Raw genomic sequence first — 22,909 nt, 5'->3', positions numbered from 1 at the left:
AAAAATCAGTTCAAAAAGGCTTAACTCATCAGATGGACAAAAATACAAGTGGACGTGGCCGGGTACTTATACATCCCGACACAAAAAGACACAATAAACAGATCTGAGAGTATAAGACGGTAAGTTCAAAGCCACTAACAACTTAAAAAAATCATGCATCAAAGACTAAACTATCAATCCGTACACTTCCAACATCCAATGGATTTAGTGTTAAGACGTCATAAACAGTCAGAGAAAAACATGACTTGCAAAAAATGATAGAATTAGTGCATTCTTTGCTCAAACGTAGTTTAGATTGATATATGTTCAAAAATATAATAAAAATGATATGATAGGTCACCGTGCTTTTTCTCAAGCTACAGGTTGTGACAAAATGACACATTTTGTATAGATTATACAGGAAAAAACATCATTATGTGATTAGAATCAAAACTAAATGATAGAATTGTAACATAAAATACGTCAAGATAGCTTTACTAAAAAAGCTTTGAGTATATCGAAAGAAAAGATAGGGTCACCATTCATTATTTCCGGCTAAAATACAAAATACAAAATGGCAACATTCCATTTTAATGTCTTCAGAAAATGCACTTTTGAGAGTTACCTCCCCTTAAAATTACAATTTAAAAACATTAAAAATCAAGCAAAAATAATCAGACCTTGTACAAATATTTAATATTCATAATTTATAATCTTTTATTTTTTTTTCTTCTTTAAAATGCAAATAACATTAAATATCTACATTCCTGCATCAAATTTTGCTAGCTTTATTGAAATTCTTGCCTTAGATTCCCTGCTTTTTACAATCAAAGAAAGACGCCCATACCACATTAAGTTACATTAGGTTGTTGACATCACGAATATATTATGTACATGCAATTTATAAGATGTGAAAAAAATATATACAAATGAACGATAATTGTTTATAAAATACAAGTGTAAATACACCATTTGCCTTAAAAGTACTTCATTTGAATCTTTATTTTATAGTTTATAAACGTTAATAAACCAACCCATAACACTTTTAGCTACAAAAAATGTGTATAATCACTCGATAAAACAAGGACGCACTCGAAAAAGCCCGGACTGTTTATCTTTTTTTATATATAGATTCCAAGCATTCATTTTCGTCGACATTTGCATTGGTATGTGTATGAAAATGGCTTTATTCTGTATTTTGGAATAAAATCATTGTAAGGCTAAATTCAACTTTTTTTTTTAACGAAAAACAATTTCAGAATGATAATATATATTTGTCTCAAATTCTAACATAACTTTATAATCTTGTATACTAAAGTCAAGCTTCTATATAACGTCTCATCAGAAAAGAAGTCTGTTTGTTTACATTTTTGATCATGTTCACTCGAGAAAAGTGGTCACTTTCGAAAAGCCCGATCAAATCACTCGAAAAAACAATCCTAGCCAAACACTATACCTACCGTGTAGACTGTAAATGATGGACATACTATAAAAAAAGTGTATTTACTATTTACTAGTTCCAAATTAATTATCGACGGTGGTCACTGATATATATTATATAGAGACTTACTTAATATATCAGTGACCGCAGTGGATAGTAAACTTGAAACTGATAAAAATGCAAATACTCTATATTTATAGAGGGGGGGGATAGATTAGCTATATCCGATATCCCAAAAGTGCAATCCTTTCAATCCATTGCTCAAAATCAAAGTCACGTATACCACATTTTCATATGTCATATATATGTTTTGCCTCCAATATCACGTTTATACTAAAATTCTGCGCGAAATGAACAAAAGTTTCCGTCAATAACTTTAGAACTGCATTATCGGATTTAACAGTTGATACTTTTATCGGTAGATATGAGTGTTCATATTTCTCTTTTCCTTATTATTCAATAAATATAGCCGTCCATCTTTTTTCCCTTGGATTCACTTTTTTCTATTTTATACTGATATACATGTAATATATGATTTTAAAAATTAAATTCAAATGTTTTGATCAAATACCCATGTATTTTAGGACGTTTCTTTAAACAGTGTTGATGGTAAAGGATCTAGAATAGTTACATTTTATTGTTACTTTTGTTTATTGTTACTTTTGTCAATTGTTTCTTTTTTATTGTTACATTTGTTTATTGTTACTTTTGTTTATTGATATTTTTGTTTTTTGTTTTTATTAGCCTTACCTATAGTCTTACGAAGCATTTGACGACTGAATAAAAAACACAAACAAATATGTATATTGATAAATTACATCAGAAGGTATAACATGTACATCATCACAGTCGGAACTTGTTTAATTACAAAGATTTTTTTATAGATTTTACAACAAATATTTTGTGCTTCAGAAAAATGCATGACAATTAGGTAAGGCTAATTTTTGTTTTCATTTAATAGAAAAGCGCTTATTATATGGCAAGTATGCAAATACAAAAATGTTCCTTGTTTAGTACCTTCAATATTTTTCTCTACAATATCTTCCATGCATATGTATGCAGCATACTTTTCATATACCGAGTATTTATGAATTTTTGAATTAGTTTGTTTCTAATATTGCGGAATATGCCTTATTTTATTCCCCACTTTGCAGTCATTCTTTGGATAAGTATTTTTTGTAAGACGCCACATCAATTTTATTTCTTGATTTTCGGGCTTTTGGCCAAACTATTAGGGAACACAAATCCATGTTTGTCAATGAACTCACCGTTACTTAATTTCATAATACACAAAGAAACCCAACCTTTCTCTATTCTTATATAGCGTTAAATGTTTTAAGGAGGTCATATTGTTATTATTCAAAATTAAATTTGTGTTGTTTATAGTTTTTTTTTGAGATATCGAAATTTCAGTGACAGTCATAAAGTAACTAATATGAAAAAGAAGATATGGTATGATTGACAACGAGACAACTTCCACAAGAGACCAACATGACTCAGATATTACCAAAAATACGTCACCGTACGGCCTTCAATAATGAACAAAGCCCATGTCGCATAGTCAGCTATAAAAGGCTCCGAAATGACAATGTGAAACACTTTAGACGAGAAAACTAACGGCATTATTTATCAAAAAAAATATTGAACAAAAGCATTGTATAGTATGTATGGACTAAACAAATTTAACACTTTCAAACTCCTGAATTAAATAGAATAACACACGATATTTGTTTTTAATTCCTAAGAACTGTTAATAATATATGCATAAAAAGCAATGTCATAAGATGTTGGAACGTTTCGTAAATAATTCGTCGCCATAATTTCATTATATGCTATCAGATATATGTTTTTAGTGTCAATATCAATAAAAGACTTTCCAGTTACGATTATCTTTTCATTTTTAAATACCATAATTACGATTATCTTTTTTTCCGAGTTACGATTATCATACCGAATTTTTCGACGGCAATTTTCAAAGCGCTTGGACAATTCCAGTGCACCTTTACGATTCAAATATGATGTAATGGTATAGATAAACCTTGCAGCTGAGTAACTATTGACAAAAGCATGCTACATTTAAGAAAAATGAGTGTAAAGATTTTACATATATCTGCCATCGCCATATTGGGATAATCGTAATTGCAGTTACTATTATCTCTTTAATACCAGTGATTTATACTATTTAATCTATGAAGCGCGAAAAATAATTACTAAATTGTACATGGTTTTTGTAATAGTTTCATGACCGAGTTTTTCCGTTCATGACAATAATAATCGAAGAGTTGTCCTTTTTGTAGAAAAAAATGTGTTATTTGAAGTTGCACATACCTTGCACTGAGGTTAATCATGACAAAATGAAGGATTACTTAGTCTGCAAATCTGTTCCGATAACTGGTTTGATATTTAAAGGCAAAATTATTGTTTCAATAGTTACTACTTAAAACAGCTTGCTTAATGGTATTTTCAGTATATATTATTAGAATCCAATTTAAAAAAAATAGACAACCGATGCAATAACATAGTCAATATATCCGAATGTTGAAATTAAATGATCTGGTATCTATTTTCTTCTTGTTTTCCTGTTTTTCGTTTGTTGTTTCAGGATAGCATTGAAAATATCAGAAGGATTAGCCTAGCTAGCTTTTGTCAATTTTATAATAGTTATGAATAAATTTCGACATCAACGATGCACGTATAAGTCTTGACTTTAATCTACGAGGACTTACAAAATGAATGCATCTCGTCGTACAGACTGACTGAGTGGGCGTTCAACTATTTATTTCATATATCGATACTTTATTTATAAACGCATGAAAAGAATACCAAGCAACACCAATGATACAAAAGGAAAAAATTAATGTAAGTATCTAGAAATATTTCTGATTAAAGATATCCTTCAGTATGATTTATCATGTAAAATAATCATCTAAATATGTTCTAATTTTCAAAAAGAAATAATGTTTTGTTAATATCAAAGTAAAGAAGAAATTTTATCAATTTCAAATTAAATTAATGAATATATTGGATGCAATGTGGGCACTCCTCCGTTCAGAATCATGGATTGTAAGCAGGTCGGTCCATTTTTCAATAATTCAATACGGATTCAAAACTATATTGTCATAACTATATAGTAAAGAAGGTTACGTCTTCAAAGTAAAACTGAATTGAAACTTTTGTCTGAATCATCCAAAAAAAAAAACAAGGTGGAAAAAAAACAGTCAAATAGTTTTGTTACAATTTGAAATGTAACACTTTTGACACCATTTCAATGGAAACGAAAAGAAGGATATGGTATTCCCTAAGCAAACAAAATAAGTATATGCACAACAACAAAAATCACGTACAAAAAAAGAAGGAAGTAGACAAAACGGAAGAACAGGAATAAAATAGTGTTCCTTTTCTTTTTTTATATATTTTTTAAATTGAAAATATATCTCTGTTAGAAATGTTGACCAATGAGATTTACATACACTAAAGTGACATAGCTGTGGCGATAGCTGATGCAGTTTGTTCTCGTCCCAGTCGGCAGTGTTTACGTAGAACAAAATATTTTAATCTTCATTAAGTTTCAAATAGTTTTTCTTAAGTATAGATTCTCTCTCTATCAGCTCCTCAGCAAAACGAAAAATGAACACAAAATTAAGAAGCTTAGTTTCATTGATCTACTATTAAATCTTTAAGACATATAACTTTTAAAAAAGCAGGGAAAACAAAGAAACATGACTTTTATTCCAGTTTTTCAATTTTGTCCAATTCCTTCCTCGATATTCACATATATTTGGAATAACTTGTTTTTCGTGTCCAATAAGGAAGCAGATATTGACGATTATCCTTTACTTTCCGTTTCTTTTTTGTTCTTTCGTTTGTTTGACTGAGTAGCTTATATTGTTTGAGAGAATGTAAAATAATATGATATTATAATGAAATGACTTTCATGAAGTTACGATAATGGTACTTGAGTACAATCCCTTTTCATATCCTTGAGGAAGATTGAAAAATGATCCTTATACGCAAGCAATGAAGGACAAGAACGATACAAAGCTTTGCAATATCGCCATGTATTGGTAAAGAAAGAAGGTAGAACGTTAGGTATATATTGCTTAAGGATGTATTCTTCTGACTTTTCAGACTCGTTCAGTCTCGTTGAAATCTAGTTCTTGAATTATTTCCAAAACATGAGATACAAGTGGAAAGTATCAATGAATTTTAAAAATATTATAATCAAACATAACTCTCTGAAAAAATTGTGTAATTACAATGAATCCAGTTTTCAAATTTTACGACCAATCAAGGCAGTATTTTTAGCCAAAATTTTGAGAAAATGGGTTAGGAATACAAAAACTGATTTTACAAGAATCATGTACATCCCATATTAATTTGGTCTTTTCAAATTTATTAGATATGTATTTTTTCACTCATTTATAACAGAAAAGTTGAAATAATATGCTTTTTATTCTTAAAACTGAGAAAAGTCACAAAAATTGACAGCATGGTAAATTTTACACAAAAAGCGTCAAAATATGATAAAACTTTCTTATATTAACATCTACCTATAGTTTTTTAAGTGAAATTTATTCAGATTGTTCCACTTCATCTTTATAGAAAGTATAAACAAAAGTTTAATTGTGGAACTGTGATTTTTTTTACGATTATAGCCCAAAAATAGGTAAAAATCGTTGAAAAATGCAAAATTTATCAAATTGGAAATTTTCAAAGGGTCGTAGCAAAAAAAGAAGTGCACCACCATATGATTTTTTCTTCACCAATTATTTTGTTACAGTGTTATAAACCCAAAAATCAGGTTAAGAAAAAAAGTTGAATTCTAGAAAATTTTGGCTCCTCAGAGGTGCACATCCTAAAGTTATATAAGAGGGACGAAAGATACCAAAGGGACAGTCAAACTCATAAATCTAAAACAAACTGGCAACGCCATGGCTAAAAATGAAAAAGACAAACAGAAAAACAATAGTACACATGACACAACATAGAAAACTAAAGAATAAACAACACGAACCCCACCAAAAACTAGGGGTGATCTCAGGTGCTCTGGAAGGGTAAGCAGATATATGTTTCACAATGTTTAGAAAGAAATGTTAAGGTTTAAGTGCTGTTCAATTTAATATTTGATTGGACTTTCCATCAGTTTAGATTCAACCGTTCATGAAAGTGTTTGTCACGTGTACGCTAATGTTTGTCATGTTATTCTTAAGTCCTATATAGGGGCCTCGGTAGACGAGTGGTTTCATTAGTTTCTTCTGTAATCACTATCCAGTCAAAACTGAGGTTGTGAGTTCGAACCCCGCTCGTGCAGGTGCACTTGACCTTAACCTTAATTGACTAGAATATTCAGTGTTCCTATCGAAATTCTGTGGTATTCTCCGGGCACTCCGGCTTCCTATACCAATAAAAAAGGCCTTCCCGCTAAAGCTAAAATGCGGTGCTTAAAAATGGCGTTAAAACACAAAAACTTAAAATCTAATCGTTAGTCCAACTATAGTATTGATCTTCTGTAGCAAGAGAGATAACTTTAATTCATTTAAGTTTGAATTATACACCATTCACTTCTAATTAGTACTGTATTTTATAATTGCAATAGAAAATTAGAGCATACCTTTTGACGAGTATGACCTGAATGAGGTCATCCGAAGTTATGCTTTTCAGGAGGAAACCTAGTTGAAAGAGAACAAAAGAATCGAAACTCTTTGTTAAAGAAGGCGATAAACGCTTTAATACTCTTATGTTAACTATAGATCAAATTTTTGAAGTTAATAGAAACAAATAAAACGACAATTTTCTTCTCAACTACAAAGTGTTTATTTTAAAAACACTATTTACATAAGTTTTCAATTTTTCTGTTGCATTGAAATGCAGAACAACATGAAATCAAGTCGACGTGGGTATCTATCAAGTTGGATGCAGAAAATGCATAACCTCCGATTTAATTTTTTTTTACCACAGACGGAGAACATATCAATCTATTAGTTCAGTAATTTCGTGTCTGCCCTTCCATTATGTGACTCAAGAAAAAAATCCCAAAAAGGGTTAACAATTGTATCGAAAAGAAAAAATCGAGTTAGGGCGTGTTTGGGGTGTATATTTTGTCTTAAAACGTACAAAGCAAAAGTATTTGAAATATCATCTCGCTTCAGATTCTATCATTTCTATATATTAAAGCTACAGGTTGACTGTATAACATAAAAAAAATTACACTATGAAAAGGATGAAATATATATGGGTCAAGTGAAATGCCTATCTTATGAATCACAAAAAAAGAGTAGCGAATAACTATTCTTTGTTTGCTATAAGTACTTGACGACCGTCTTTTAAGTTGGATGGGTGACTGGGGAATAGAAATATGGTCACTTGGTCTTCTTCCGACCGGCAGTAAAACGCTTGCCGAAGTGGGGTGTCCGTTTGGCTGTGCGGGATGTTTTAAGTTCGCAGTCACGTCCGGTCAGATTGGGGACGTTAAATCTGATGCCTCGTGTAAGGAGAGTGCCACGCTCTTTGCACGTTAAGAACTCTTGCAATAACTCTTGGAGGGGTCCGTATGTGGACTGTTGCGAGGCAAAATTTCTGTCCCTATCCAATATACCATATGCATATGCGTGAAATATTTTGCCACTGGATGTTAAGCAACCAACAATCAATCATTTAAGTTGGATGATGAAAATGCATGTCCTAGCAAAAATGTAATTGTTTGTGTTTGATAACTAGGGTTTATAATCTTCAACCACTGAATATTTTTAGTCTGCCCTTCCACGAAATATTTAATTAGATTTTTTTTAAATGCTTAAGACTTTTCGAAAATTCTACCTGACAACCGATCCGACAATAGTTTTAAGTTGAAGAAATGCAGTCTAAAAATCATAAATTGATGCTCACTTGCTAGTAGATACATTTGTCTTTAAAAATACTACTGACATTTAAGGATAGTAAATAATGGTGCTATGTGGATAAAATTATCGGTTTTCAAGAGCAAAATTGGCAGCGCGTCATCCCTACAATTGCTTCCATTTTTTACGATTGTGAAAATGAACTGTCGTAATGGGGAGATAATTTTGACGAAGAAGAATCCTTACAGTTTTGTTGCACACAATTTGTGACTGCGTGTATTATCAATAAACTTGTAGTAGTTTCTTGATGTGCTTTACGACATATAAAAACACAAAAGCGGTTGTTTTATCACTTCATTAGTTCAGGATGTGCTCGTGTTTTGTGTTTTTTAAAGTTTATTCGTTGTACAAAGTAGCATTATTCTAAATTATGACATTTACAACTATAGGTCACCGTATGGCCTTTAACAATGAATAAAGCCCATATCGCATAGTCAGCTATAAAAGACTCCGATATGACAATCTTAATAATTCAAAGGAGAAAACTAACGGCCTTATCTATATAAAAAAAAATTAACGAAAAAACAAATATGTAACACATACCCAAACGACAACCACTGAATTACAGGCTCTTGACTTGGGACAGGCACAAACATAAATAATGTAATGCCTTTATAATATTCAAAATCTGTGTGACTCAACACAATGATAAATAAAGGCAAATTATGTATTTTGCTATTCAATGGTAGTAATGAATCGATAAATGGAAAACAACCGGGTCATAAACCAAAACCTGAGGAAACATATCAACTTTAAGAGGAAATCAACAAAATCAAACACCAATTTGCCAAACAAAAAAACACTATTTGATAACAACTGCCATATTCTTGGCTTGGTACGTGGCATTTTAAGGGGTAAAATGGTGAGTTGAATAGGTTTGATGACTAGCCAACTCCTCGCTTATATGGCTATGTTACAATACCGCTAAAATGACAACAATACTTGACAGGAATTCAACAAGTGAACGCAAGAACACTCAAGACGGAGACACCCATAAATAATTAACCTTATTTTACATTAAAACATGTAAACCACAGAATGAAAAACAACGGATACCTTCCATGAATTAACGACATTATACCAAGACACAACACTAGAATTATAAACTGTGCGTCGAACGAATATATCAACGCCAGAAAAAAGTGATGTATTGGTTGTGACGTTTATCTTATTTCATGTAAAAAATTAAAAAAAATAATAGAAAATAAAATTTGGATTGAGTTTGTAATGGTGTTTTGTTATGTATTTTCTAACGAACACTCACTTTTTTAATGAAATTGTGTTTGTAATGATGGTGTATTTATTAGTGATTTCTTACTATGTCGGTTTTCTTATAAGTCAAATCTATGTATAACTAATCCTGTGCATATAGTTGCTTTAAACTAACTTTGACACCATTTTGCTATTTCTGTTTTAAGCTTACAAAATTTAGTATAGTTTATTTTTTACAATCTTTAAAATCTGGAACAAAGAAAAAGTCTACGTTTGTGTTTTCGAAAACTGAAGTTTTTTCTTATTTTGCTGACAATATAAGAACACATTTTACAATTTAAAACAATTGGTTTTAATTTGAAATCCTGTTCACCAGGAAAACAATTTCATTTAAGCAGCACGGTATTATTTACAAAATTTTTCTTATTGCATGCCATAATTTGTTAAATTATCGACTTTTGATTAGCATAATTACAAATTAAAAGTTCATGTAATGTTATTTTCTTATATTTATTAAGACTTGCTTTCATGGTGTTTTCTCAAATAATATTATAAAAAGAATGCTTTACTTTGGTTTCCCCCTGTACCGATGTAAGGAATTGGGCGTGAAGGAATACACATCCTATAAAGGAAAGACAAAAGTTTATTCTTTAGAAGAGTTTCAATAAAAAAATCCATGGAAACTTCAAGTTAAGTTAGACAATTATTGAATAAGTGTTTGATATACGGAAAAGGTTTGACGAATGAACAAGATATGTATTCAATATTATTTTTGAAGTTGTTTAATATAATGACGGTCGAATCTTAATGACAAAAAGCTATGATTATACAAACCATAATTTTGCTTATTTGTCGCAATCATGTTGTTTCATTTTTGCTCAAAGTAGTTTCTGAATAATCAAAAAGATGAGTATAACACGGCGCCACATGGATTGATCTTAACCAATGAAATGTCATAAATTTTGTGAAACATGGAATAACTTTGTATTTGATATGAATGAACACATGTTACAACCCAATCCATCCTGGATATAAATAGTCTGTGTAGTTTATTATCTTCCCAAATCCTGATCCTGATTTAGCTCGCCATTTGAAGTATGTCAATTCTCTACCAGCCAACAACCGTCCAGAGCACCAACCAAAGCTTCCAACTGTTATAATTGTATGGTTGCAAGATGCCAATGTTGCCATGTCAACCTCAGCTCTGTTTTGTATAAATTCTACAGATATCTAAGAAGACATATTTTTTGTGGCCTAACGCGTTTCATTAGATGCAACTATAAATTTAAGATTTTGATATCTGTCCTTGAAATAATAGACAGCTCTTATCAGATATCCCGGTGAAGCAACACTGAAATCTCGACTATTAACCAGTTTACCTCTTCGTATATGGAAACCTACACGTGGTGTATTATAGTTAGGAACATTGTTAAATTCTTGGAGGATATTGACTATATTTTACATAACATTCTTTTAAATTTCTGCACGAAACGTGAGTTGTTATTTTAGTTCCTTTATAAAAGAAAAGAAATATTTCAACGATTGTAAGAAATGCCGTAATGTAAAACTTTCATTTTGATTAAAATTTGTAAGATTTTCATCATGTGAAGCTGACAGTCTTTCGTTCCGGTTATACAAGTCCGGGAATATCGTATCAATCGGCAGATATGTACTCCGTATGAAGGCGTTGCTTGAATGTAGCTACATAGAAATGGAAATTTCTTAATTGGGAAGCTGAAATCATCTCTTTTGTCGTAAAGTTTTGTTTTCAACAGACCCTCATTGACATTTTATAGATGTAAGTCAAGATATGAAGCAGACTTAACTGTATCTGTTGTATCCTTTAACTCTAGTTCGAAAGGATATAAAGTATTCATTAATGTACCAAACGTTATCATAATAAAGTTTCTATCTCTAAATTCAAGTTCACTGTAGATAAATGGAAAACAATTTGCTCGGGTAAAAAAAAAATCTTCATTAATACATGTATAAATTAATGATTTTGTTTTTGAGTTTTGACTTTCAGAGAGAAAATTCGTCTGGACTTTTCATTTAGAACTTTTCTCTTCAAACCAAGGCTAACTGGGGTAAAGATATGGTATACTGTCGGTCTTTTCATTAAACCCTTCCTACAGTTGGATGATCGTTCAGCTGTGTGTGATATATACATTTGCAGCCTAGTCGGTTGGATATTTCCGATGCTTTGTATATAGAGAGTGTCACCCTTGCTGTACTGGTCCGGAAAAGGCCAGTTGAAAAGATAAATGTTTTTCCCTCTCCAATATACTTTCTTTTTCCAGTAGCAATCCAATATTTCCCACCTTTCATATCCGTCGATTCCTATGACAGGACCTACCTCTTTCATATTGTATTAATTAATAATTTGTTCTGGTCCTTAACATGGACGACTTTTGACATTGGACGTCAAGCAATGTACAATAACGTGTTAAAAAGCTAATTAGTTTATGATCATGATCATCAAATCCTAAGAGGGATACCTAAAAACGTGGGACGACAAATTCTTGTTTGGGATGACGACGGTAGCCTGTGCTGTTTTAACAGCCTCTATAATGTCAACAAGTTCACAATGAACGTATGCAGCAGAGAAATGAACGCCATACGCAAGTGGTTCTGAAATATTGTTACACAAGAACGTGTAGATTGTTCTAAATCGCTGCCAAACCCCAATAAAGTATTATCTCAAAATTAACAGGTGTACAATGCAAATACTATCGCTACAACGAAAATGAATGAACTGCTAACTAAAATTGTTAAAATCGGGACACTATTTTATATTCTTTTTATTTATTTCAGCTTAAATCGAGAAAAAATCACGTATGATGTGCTCACTTTTTGAAAGTTATTTCAACCGACAGCTGTCTCAGCAACTGCTTTATTCGTACATATATATTTAATAAATTTCTCGCTACATTGAAGACCTGTTGGTGACCTTCTGCTGTTGTTTTTTTTTCTATGGTCGGGTTGTTGTCTCTTTGACACATTCCCCATTTCCATTCTCAATTTTATTTATACTAAAACAAATTTACTTTCTGGTATGTATAATATGGCGTAGTGAGAAGTCGAAAGTACAGATTCAAGCCCCAGTTTAGGAGGGAGTAAAGATTCAGATCTACTCTAAACATTTTTATGTTGATTTTCAAGGCACTTTGTAAATACTATAAGGTCTGGTATTTCTTTATCATAAAAAATCCTATGGACAAGGTATAGTTTGCAGCTGTGACTGTACATAGACAAACAGATATGTCTTTGTTGTAGATATATATAAATGGTGAACAAAATTCTTCAAGAAAAAATTGAAAACAATACGTCAGACATGTTTTTCATAAATACTTATAAACATAATAATAATAATTTAACAGACTGATGTTCAAGTTGTTAGTTTTTTAAGCTTTTTTATGAGCTTTCATGGCTCTTAAGTTAAAACGTAATGTCTTTAAAAAAAATGAAAATATTGGGGTTCTCTTTAATGATAAAATAACAAAAGGATGTTTTTTTCTTGCAGGCCGTAGCCACACACCAAAGAATATAAAATCCTATCATTCACTATGTTTTTGAAGGGAGTTCGCTATTAAGTTTCAAAATAATAAGAAGTATAAAAGAATCAAAAGAAATATATATATATAGGTCAATGTGTTGCATCGGACTACTAACACAAAGGTTCCTGGTTCGATTCCCGTTCGGGATGAAAATTTCAGGAACTCAATTTTCGGCTCTCCCTTGACACCATTCGCGAGTATGGTCTTGAGGAAACGATGATAGTCCGTCGGAAGGGGACGATAAATGGCTGACCCGTGTTAAGAGAGAGCCATATCTCTTGCACGTTAAAGACACCCTTGTAGATTTCGAAAAGGAGTAGGCTAATGCCGCTACAAGGCAGCACTCGCACCCGCAAAGTGGAAAGGGATTTATATAAGTTGCAAAACTTGTTTCCCAATCCACTATAAATAAATATGTTTAAACTAAACTAATGTGTTTTGTTGTCGAGATATCAGCCATTGAAGTTTCGGCGGGAAAATGTTCTCTCTTGTTAAAGTTAAAGTTCTCAAAACCTATTAAAGAATAATTACAATTTTTATGAGAATTTTACTGATTGCTTATCATTATACATTTAAAAGATATATAAAAAGAAAAATAGGGGTCAATTTGCCAAAAAAGTTATTGTATTAAAATAGATAAAACCAGAAGATTCCGAAGATCTGACAAAAATCCAGATCATAACTCAAAACAATGACAACAATTACTCAAATTTAGGAATATTAGGTGTATATTAGGTATATTTTCTCCTTTCTTTCAGTGCTGCTATTTTACATTCATCTGATGATGACGAAGAACTGACAATAAAATTAGACATGCACAGAAGTCCTGTGTGTCTAAATAATTTCTGTAGAAGCTATTTACTGGCTTAATAAGTTTGTTTACGTTTTTGACGGTTCAAACAGGGCCAGTAAACAATGATTAATCGATGAATTTGTTTCTAGTTTTGTAACACTTATCAAACTATAGAAAACAGCACACAACGTTTACAAAACTTTTTTGGAAAGAAATGCACTCTTGTAAAACATTCAGGGTTAGTTGGTGAGTATCTCTATCTCTTACAATTACACTAGTTTGTAATAGTAGGATTAACATTAATAGTATTTTTATTTTAACAATATATAGTACTCGGAAAAAAACAATATACACGAAAGTTCAGTAGCAATATCAATAAATGCAACTTGCAATTCGTATTTCGATTGTACTATTGTTTAACTGCAGGTAAAGAAGTGCCTCTCCAATCCAAGACACTGAAGATACCAGCAACAAGAATCATGTTCGCAGATATAATCTCAAAAACAAACGCGAATCCATAGCTAGTTAAAGGGCTTTTGACACCATATATGATCACACCTAGAAGGATAAGACCAACTGAAATAAAAGATTTATATAAGTTATTTATTTATTCAAATAAAGAAAAAACAAAAAAAACTTTAAAATTGGTAACCGTAGTATCTCTTGATTTGAAGATAATTACGCCTTTTCATAATAAGATTTATTCCTATGAAAAATAAATCCGGTTATCGGAGGAAAGTGGGCTTACGTTTTGGGAGTTGTCCCGCTTTGCACACGTGGTGGAACTTGTTATGTATTATGAGTCATGTTAATTATTTTAACCTTGATAACTGTGACGTCATCATTCTTTCTTTACCACGTACGATACAGCAGAGGGAAGACGCAAAAAATTGGGTTCCGTATGAATGAACTAATGTTTGTTTCAAAAGTTACCCACCACTTAGATTAAAGACATACTCCTAAAATGTAGTTAATATGCACGTGTTAAAATGTTATATCATGTTTTTCGCTTTTCTGCTGTTTTTGTTCTATTTTTCAGGTTGAAACGACTGGTAGCTTATTCCGATAGTAATCCCAATCCTTCGTCATGGGTTCAGACAAAGACTCCGACCATTGTAATCCCAATCCTTCGTCACGGCTTCAGACAAAGACTCCGACTATTTAATGGCGAAAATAGCGACACAACATCTACAAATATATTATGCTTCTTATAATGGAATTATGTATCCGCTGAGCTTCTGTTTCCCAGGGCCAGCATCCGATATATTTTGGAAGCAATAATGTTAATAAGGATATTATATTGATATATAAGGAAATGACATTATAAGGAATAACAATAAGGTGGAAATAAGGAATAAGAATAATGTGGAAATAAGGAATAAGGAATGGACAATAATGTGGAAATAAGGAATAAGGATTGGACAATAATGTGAAATAAGGAATAAGGAATGGACTATAAGGTTTAATTATATATACTAGGGACTTGCCAATTATGTTTCTCGGCAGTCCCATTCTTTGTCAAGCCGTGGCCGTACAATTTTGTACTTTTGCCAAATAAATATTTCTTACTTTATATGTGTATGTCATTTGGCCCCACGTTGTCTCAGATAATTTAAGGTCTATGAGCACCCTAATTAATTGTTCACCAAAATGGAAAAAAACGGTACGTCATTGGTTGAATTTTCATTGTTGGTGACGTTTTAACCAATCACAAAGTTTTGATATACGTTATTTTTCATCTGAATATTACCCAGGTCGATTAGATTCTGAAATTGCATTCAATCTTGATGCGTTATGATTCATTGTTATTGTTTTGCTGTGGTCATTTTGGGTGAAGTATAAGCAACATTTGCGGTGTGTATTTGGAAATGAAACCAATCTACATAAAGCCTATTGTATTGTATTGTATGGAGTTATGGATTGGGGTTTATAAAAAAAGTAGATAAGTTGTAAAAAAATAAAATGAAGGGGAATAAAGGGGAAAAAAGAATAAAGAAAATATGCCAATGCAATTGAAAAAGGAGAATAATCAAAAGAGAAAATAGAAAATTGAAAAAAAAATAGTAAGGAAGACAGAGGTTATCAAAGTTACCAGGATTATAATTTAGTACGCCAGACGCGCGTTTCGTCTACATAAGACTCATCAGTAACGCTCATAAAAAAATATCTATAAAGCCTAAAAAGTACAAAGTTGAAGGGCATTGAGGATCCAAAATTCCAAAAAGTTTTGCCAATGAAGAACCCAGTTTAGACCATCTTTTATAAATTGGTCAGTGAGTACATTTAAATTACTAGTTGAAAAATACTGAATATTTTATTTATGTGCACAAAGGATTGACTTATTCAATGACCTTATAAAGTTATCAACCATCTAAATCTATAAAAACCAAACAAATGTGCTAGGCAGTTCGTTGATTGCTTAACCTCTGTTCACTTATTGAGATAATGTTATGATACTGTTTATGTGATCATCCCAATTTAACCTAAACGAAAACAGTTAGTTAATGAAGTAAAATATGACCAATCTGCCAATGTTTAGCCTGAATAGTTATCAAAGGTACCAGGATTATAATTAAGTACGCAAGACGCGCGTTTCATCTACACAAGACTCATCAGTGACGCTCAAATCAAAATATTTGTAAAGCCAAACAAGTTCAAAGTTGAAGAGCATTGAGGATCCAAAATTCCAAAAAGTTGTGCCAAATACGGCTAAGATAATCTATGCCTGGGATAAGAAAATCCTTAGTTTTTTCGAAAAGTTCAAAATTTTGTAAACAGGAAATTTATAAAAATGACCACATTATTGATATTCATGTCAACACCGAAGTGTTGACTACTGGGCTGGTGATACCCTCGGGGACGAAAAAACAATCAGAGCAAACTAAAAACTAATTTACAAGAAAAATACAAAGCTTAAAGTAACACAAATCACGAATAAAAACTCAAAGCTCAACAATGTTAATTGTAATTTGTGTATATAGTTGAATACAGAGCTTTTTCAGATCGAAATATATATATAATCTTTTAAGATTGTCTGTTAAGTGTTAGTGCAAACAAAAAAATACATGTCAGTGGGGTTTTTTTTAACTAGAAAGGATCAGTAAGCAATTTTTTCGACTATCTAAATGTTACATATACAACCTGAAGCAAACTGAAATAAAATGATTCCAATTGGCAATATCTTCTGTTCTTTCATAACAGTAAATCTTAGTCCCATAACGACTAACGTTGCTAGATTGGCAAGAAATGCGAGTGTCTCAAAGGCTTGGACTGCCTCCTCCCATCCTAAAAGTATTATAACATGTACGTACAGTTATTTTCAGTTTTTGAAATATGACAATTCGGCGGTCTTTTTTAGTTCTATATAAGATATCTCATATAGATAACATGATATCTCATATATTTTACAAGATATCTGTTTTTTCATTTTGTAATATATCAATAAAAAAAACCAAAAAAAAACCAAAGTGTTTTCATTTTTCGTTATATATTTTACAAGATACCTTATAGATATCTCATAAACTATATAAGACATCTTATAAAGTATATAAGATATCTTATTAAGTTTTTGAGATTTCTTGAGTTAGAATAAATAGTAAAACGGCTTGCCATATTAAAAAACTATTTTAAAAGATTATTACTGGTCATGACTGGAGAAAATCAGGAGAGGTATCAAAAGTCATAGGGACAGGGCAATTTTTGTTCGGCCCTACCTCTTTTCCCCCAAAATCCGTTTTTTTTTTTTTATTAATTTCAATAATATTTTCGTTTTTCTCTAGACCACGGTAGGTAGGTATAGTGTCCGGCTAGGATCGTGGTTTCGGTCCATTCTTTTCGAGTGTAGTTTAGGCTTTTTCGAGTGATGAAACATGCGATAAGTTCAACTAACTGCTATTTCGTAATTATTATAGTGTTTTACATTACTGCCCATCTTATATTGAAAACTAAACATGTTTTGATCAACAAAGAGGCACAATGTCCTTGGATTTAACCAAAGAATTCAGTGTTTGTTATTGTCCGGGTTTTTTTTTTTGAGAGCCACTGTGAAATCGTCCGTGTTTTAAACAAATGGCCCGGGTTTTTTTATACAGAAATTTGAATAAGAAAAATGATATTGCAGACTTTAAAAGATGACTTTTTATGATTTATAACTGTAATTTAGTAAAAGAAAATATCTTATATTCCCAATAAATCATCAAAAACATATTTTAATATGACGTGCTTCTTTCGCTTGTGAACAAACCCATGCTTTAAATCCAATTAAATTTGATCAAATTTGTTTGCACATGGCTATTTTGCGTATATTGACTTTTTCAGAATAATGAATTTTACCAAATTAACATGCACTTAATATATTTCCTTAACTTTAAAACACTTTCAAACTCTTAAATGGTGCATATGATGTTACTAATTCATTTATTATGACTGTAATGTGTTGCATTCCGAAATTGACATATTCGACATATATATACGACAACCGTTTATGCTCCTCCCTCTAAAAAATCACAGTGCCAACTGTTTGCTTCTTTACTAACAAAAACGGAGGTTCATGGAAGAGCTACACAAACACTTTTACATTTATACTTATCGAACATAGTAATTACCTTAATTGTCCTATTCAGAATGGAAAAAATTGATGCAAGCTATACTTTATAGTAGTTTTAACATAGGTAGGCATTATATTCTTGTTATTTTAGCCTTCACTATTGCTCGGGCAAAAATAATCACGAATAAAATGCCTATCTATGTTAAAACTACAATACATATAAAAAAAAAAAGAAGATGTGGTATGATTGCCAATGAGACAACTATCCACAACAGACAAAAATGACACAGACATCAACAACTATAGGTCACCGTACGGCCTTCAACAATGAGCAAAGCCCATATCGCATAGTTAGCTATAAAAGGCCCCCATAAGACAATGTTAAACAATTCAAACGAGAAAACTTACGGCCTTATTTTAGTAAAAAAAATAAAAAAAAAAAAATATGTAACACATGAACAAACGACATCCACTGAATTTACAGGCTCCTGACTTGGGACAGGCACATACATAAATAATGTGGCGGGGTTAAACATGTTAGCGGGATCTCAAACCTCCCCCTAACCTGGGACAGTGGTATAACAGAACAACATAAGAACGAACTATAAAAATCAGTTCAAAAAGTCTTAACTCATCAGATGGACAAAAATACAAGTGGACGTGGCCGGGTACTTATACATCTCGACCCAATAAACAGATCTGAGATTACTCGAAGTTATAAGACGGCTAGTTCAAAGCCACTAACAACTTAAAAAAATCATGCATCTTAGACTAAACTATCAATCCGTACACTTCCAACATCCAATGGATTTAGTGTTAAGACGTCATAAACAGTCAGAGAAAAACATGACTTGCAAAAAATGATAGAATTAGAGCATTCTTTGCTCAAACGTAGTTTAGATTGATATATGTTTAAAAATATAATAAAAATGATATGATAGGTCACCGTGCTTTTTCTCAAGCTACAGGTTGTGACAAAATGACACATTTTGTATAGATTATACAGGAAAAAACATCATTATGTGATTAGAATCAAAACTAAATGATAGAATTGTAACATAAAATACGTCAAGATAGCTTAACTAAAAAAGCTTTGAGTATATCGAAAGAAAAGGTAGGGTCACCATTCATTATTTCCGGCTAAAATACAAAATACAAAATGGCAAAATTCCATTTTCATGTCTTCAGAAAATGCACTTTTTAGAGTTACCTCCCCTTACAATTCCAATTTAAAAACATTAAAAATCAAGCAAAAATAATCAGACCTTGTACAAATATTTAATATTCATAATTTATAATCTTTTATTTTTTTTCGTTAAAATGCAAATAACATTAAATATCTACATTCCTGCATCAAATTTGCTAACTTTATTAAAAATCTTGACTTAGATTCTCTGTTTTTTTACAATCGAAGATGGCGAAAGACACCCATACCACTTTAAGTTACATTAGATTGTTGACATCACGAATATTTTATTTACATGCAATTTATAAGATGTGAAAAAAATTTATATACAAATGAACGATAATTGTTTATAAAATATAAGTGTAAATACACCATCTGCCTTGAAAGTACTTCATTTGAATCTTTATTCTATAGTTTATAAACGTTAATATACCAACCCATAACACTTTAAGTTACAAAAATGTGTATAATCACTCGATAAAACAAGGACGCACTCGAAAAAGCCCGGACTGTTTATCTTTTTTTTTTATAGAGATTCCAAGTATTCATTTCCGTCGACATTTGCATTGGTATGTGTATGAAAATGGCTTTATTCTGTATTTTGGAATAAAATCATTGTAAGGCTAATTTTAACTTTTTTTTAACGAAAAACAATTTCAGAATGATAATATATATTTATCTCAAAATCTAACATAACTTTATAATCTTGTATATCAAACTCAAGTTTCTATATCACGTCTTATCAGAAAAGAAGTCTGTTTGTTTTACATTTTTGATCATGTTCACTCGAAAAACAAGTGGTCACTTTCGAAAAAGCCCGATCAAATCACTCGAAAAAAACAGGATCCTAGCCGAACACTATACCTACCGTGTAGACTGTAAATGATGGACATATATATGCTATAAAAAAAATGTATTTACTATTTACTATTAGTTCCAAGTTAATTATCGACGGTGGTCACTGATATATATTATATAGAGACTTACTTAATATATCAGTGACCGCAGTGGATAGTAAACTTGAAACTTGTAAATACTCATCTATAGTAGAAATGTAATTTCAAAGTAAACAGAACTTTTCAAATGATTTAAAAAAAAGTCTTTCATCATAGATTTAAAGAGACAAAGTTTTTTTAATATATGTATGTCTCTCGTTTTTAGAACATACGTACTCGCCCCTTCTCCGCCAATGGAACATAAGTATTTTCCATGATACTAAATGGCTTCCAAAGCATTATAAAATGCAAGATATGGATGACTTTTTAAAGTACATAAATTATGTTAGTAAACTCTTCAAATAGCAATAACGAACTGCTTTTTGATTGGATGTACAGTACATTTGTCATTCAAAGAGTAAACAGTTTGATATTTGTCACTGGAAATTACAGGAAAAAAACAATCATTCAATTGATAAACATAAAATATACAACTCTGTTAATATGTCAAACGATAATCAATAAATCATTTAATCAAGAAGACGAACAAACCTTACAAAAGATACCTGAAGGAGAGTCAAACTTATAGATTGAAAATAAACTGACAACGCCATGGATAAAAAAAGTCAAACAGACAAATAACAGTACAGAAGACACAACAAAGAAAACTAAAGACTAAGCAACACGAACCCCACCAAAAACTGGGGTGATCTCCGGAAGGGTAGGCAGGTTCTGCTCCTACATATGGCATTTGATTAGGGACTTTCCGTTTTGAATTGTCATCTGAGTTCAGTATTTTTTGGATTTTACTTTTTATCAATGTCACGATCCTGTTAACTTCTGCAATAATCTTGAAATTTAATTAGATTGCTATCCACAATCAATGAAGTAATTAATAAGCATGCATAACTTAGTTTAGTACATATGTATGCATTGGTACAATAATTTTGATAACATCATAATTACAAGAACCTCGATACAGATAAATACACCCAATTAAAATGTCCTTTGAAGGACAAATTGATTGGAATCTAATTATTCTTAACATATTAAACAAGCTAGACAATTAGCTAATAACATAAAAACGGTTCCTTAGATTAATAATTGCATTGAATATTTAAAAAACTTTTCACGTAATTATAAAATATACTGAGTGCCAATGAAAACGCAACACTTTTGTTTTTCAAAAAAATCTTATAAGTTTTATTTTATTTATATTAGAACTTTGTATAGTTGGTTAAAAATGACTTTTAAAACAATTGTCGACAACTTTACGGTTGAGTGATTTTTGGAACAAATGCGAAGTAAGGGTTATTTTGAACGGACATACACCGAGTTCACCACTTTTCAACATACGCACCATTTTCACGATTTTGTCATTTAAAGCTTGGCTAATGTCATGAATTTTCCCGCCCTTACTGTTAGGAAACTGCAATAAACATCTGAGTAAATTCCAGGACTTTCTGACAAACAGCGACATGCAGTTTTTGACATGATCCAATGAAACCTTTCACAGCATACAATTACGAGAAGACTGAAGTTGTAGCCTCTACAATAACCCTTATCTTCCACAAATTCAACAAAAATGGATCATTCAATGATAAGCCACATCCGGGGTACGAAAAGCAAGAAATGATCCGCTAGACCGATACATTTGGTCTTAAACATATCCGATAATGACTCTGATGAATGTAAAAAGGTCACGAGAGTTCAACGGTGGTCATGGTAGATCCATTGGAGCAATTTCAGTAAAGCACCATTTGTGCAGAGATTTTTAAAGAGCACCAAAGTCTTTTCTTAGTGACATCTAAACGACCGTCAGACGTAAACATCGAATTCTGTAGACCAAAAATCATTCATTATGTACCAAAAACTGTCAGTTGCGGTTACATAGACATTTGACACCCATCTTGGCCAAAAGTCATGTGTTTCGCCCGATTTTGGTCCGATCGAGCAAGTTTTGCATCAGATTAGACATGGTTTTAGACGATGAAAACCACCACCAATATCATAAAGTCAGCTTGAGTTTGCTTTGCGGGACAAGTGGAATAACGTTCTTCGAGATCACATTGAACGTCCGGGATGATCAATTCCACGGCGATGTCGAGATTGCGCTGCACAACGGGGTTGTAACATGTTTTGTTAGTACTGTGAGTTGATGATTCGACATTGGATGTTTCGTTTACCTATAGCGTCTGAAAGATGACAACGAAACATTTTTGTTTGATATCGATCTATTGTTAGAATTGTTGATTTTCAAGAACAATTTATTTTGAAAGATTATCATTTCTAATATAAATTTAATTATTGAAAAACCAAGTGTTGCATTTTCATTGGCACTCAGTATATAAAAATAAATGTCGA

General features: G+C 31.6%; 1 long non-coding RNA gene across 1 annotated transcript; it reads right to left on the bottom strand.

Annotated features, from left to right (window-relative positions):
- Nucleotides 1-14,171: 14,171 nt before the first annotated feature.
- LOC134707458 (uncharacterized) lies at nt 14,172-17,165 on the bottom strand. The gene is made up of 2 exons (XR_010105713.1): nt 17,020-17,165; nt 14,172-14,454 (listed from the first exon to the last, which is right to left on the bottom strand). It is a non-coding gene; the product is annotated as an uncharacterized LOC134707458 (long non-coding RNA).
- Between the last annotated feature and the right edge of the window lie 5,744 nt (nt 17,166-22,909).

Source organism: Mytilus trossulus, chromosome 2 (assembly GCF_036588685.1).
Source record: "Mytilus trossulus isolate FHL-02 chromosome 2, PNRI_Mtr1.1.1.hap1, whole genome shotgun sequence".
NCBI classification, from domain to species: domain Eukaryota; kingdom Metazoa; phylum Mollusca; class Bivalvia; order Mytilida; family Mytilidae; genus Mytilus; species Mytilus trossulus.
Note: the sequence above shows the minus strand (reverse complement) of the source record. Positions and strands in the feature narration are given on the sequence as shown.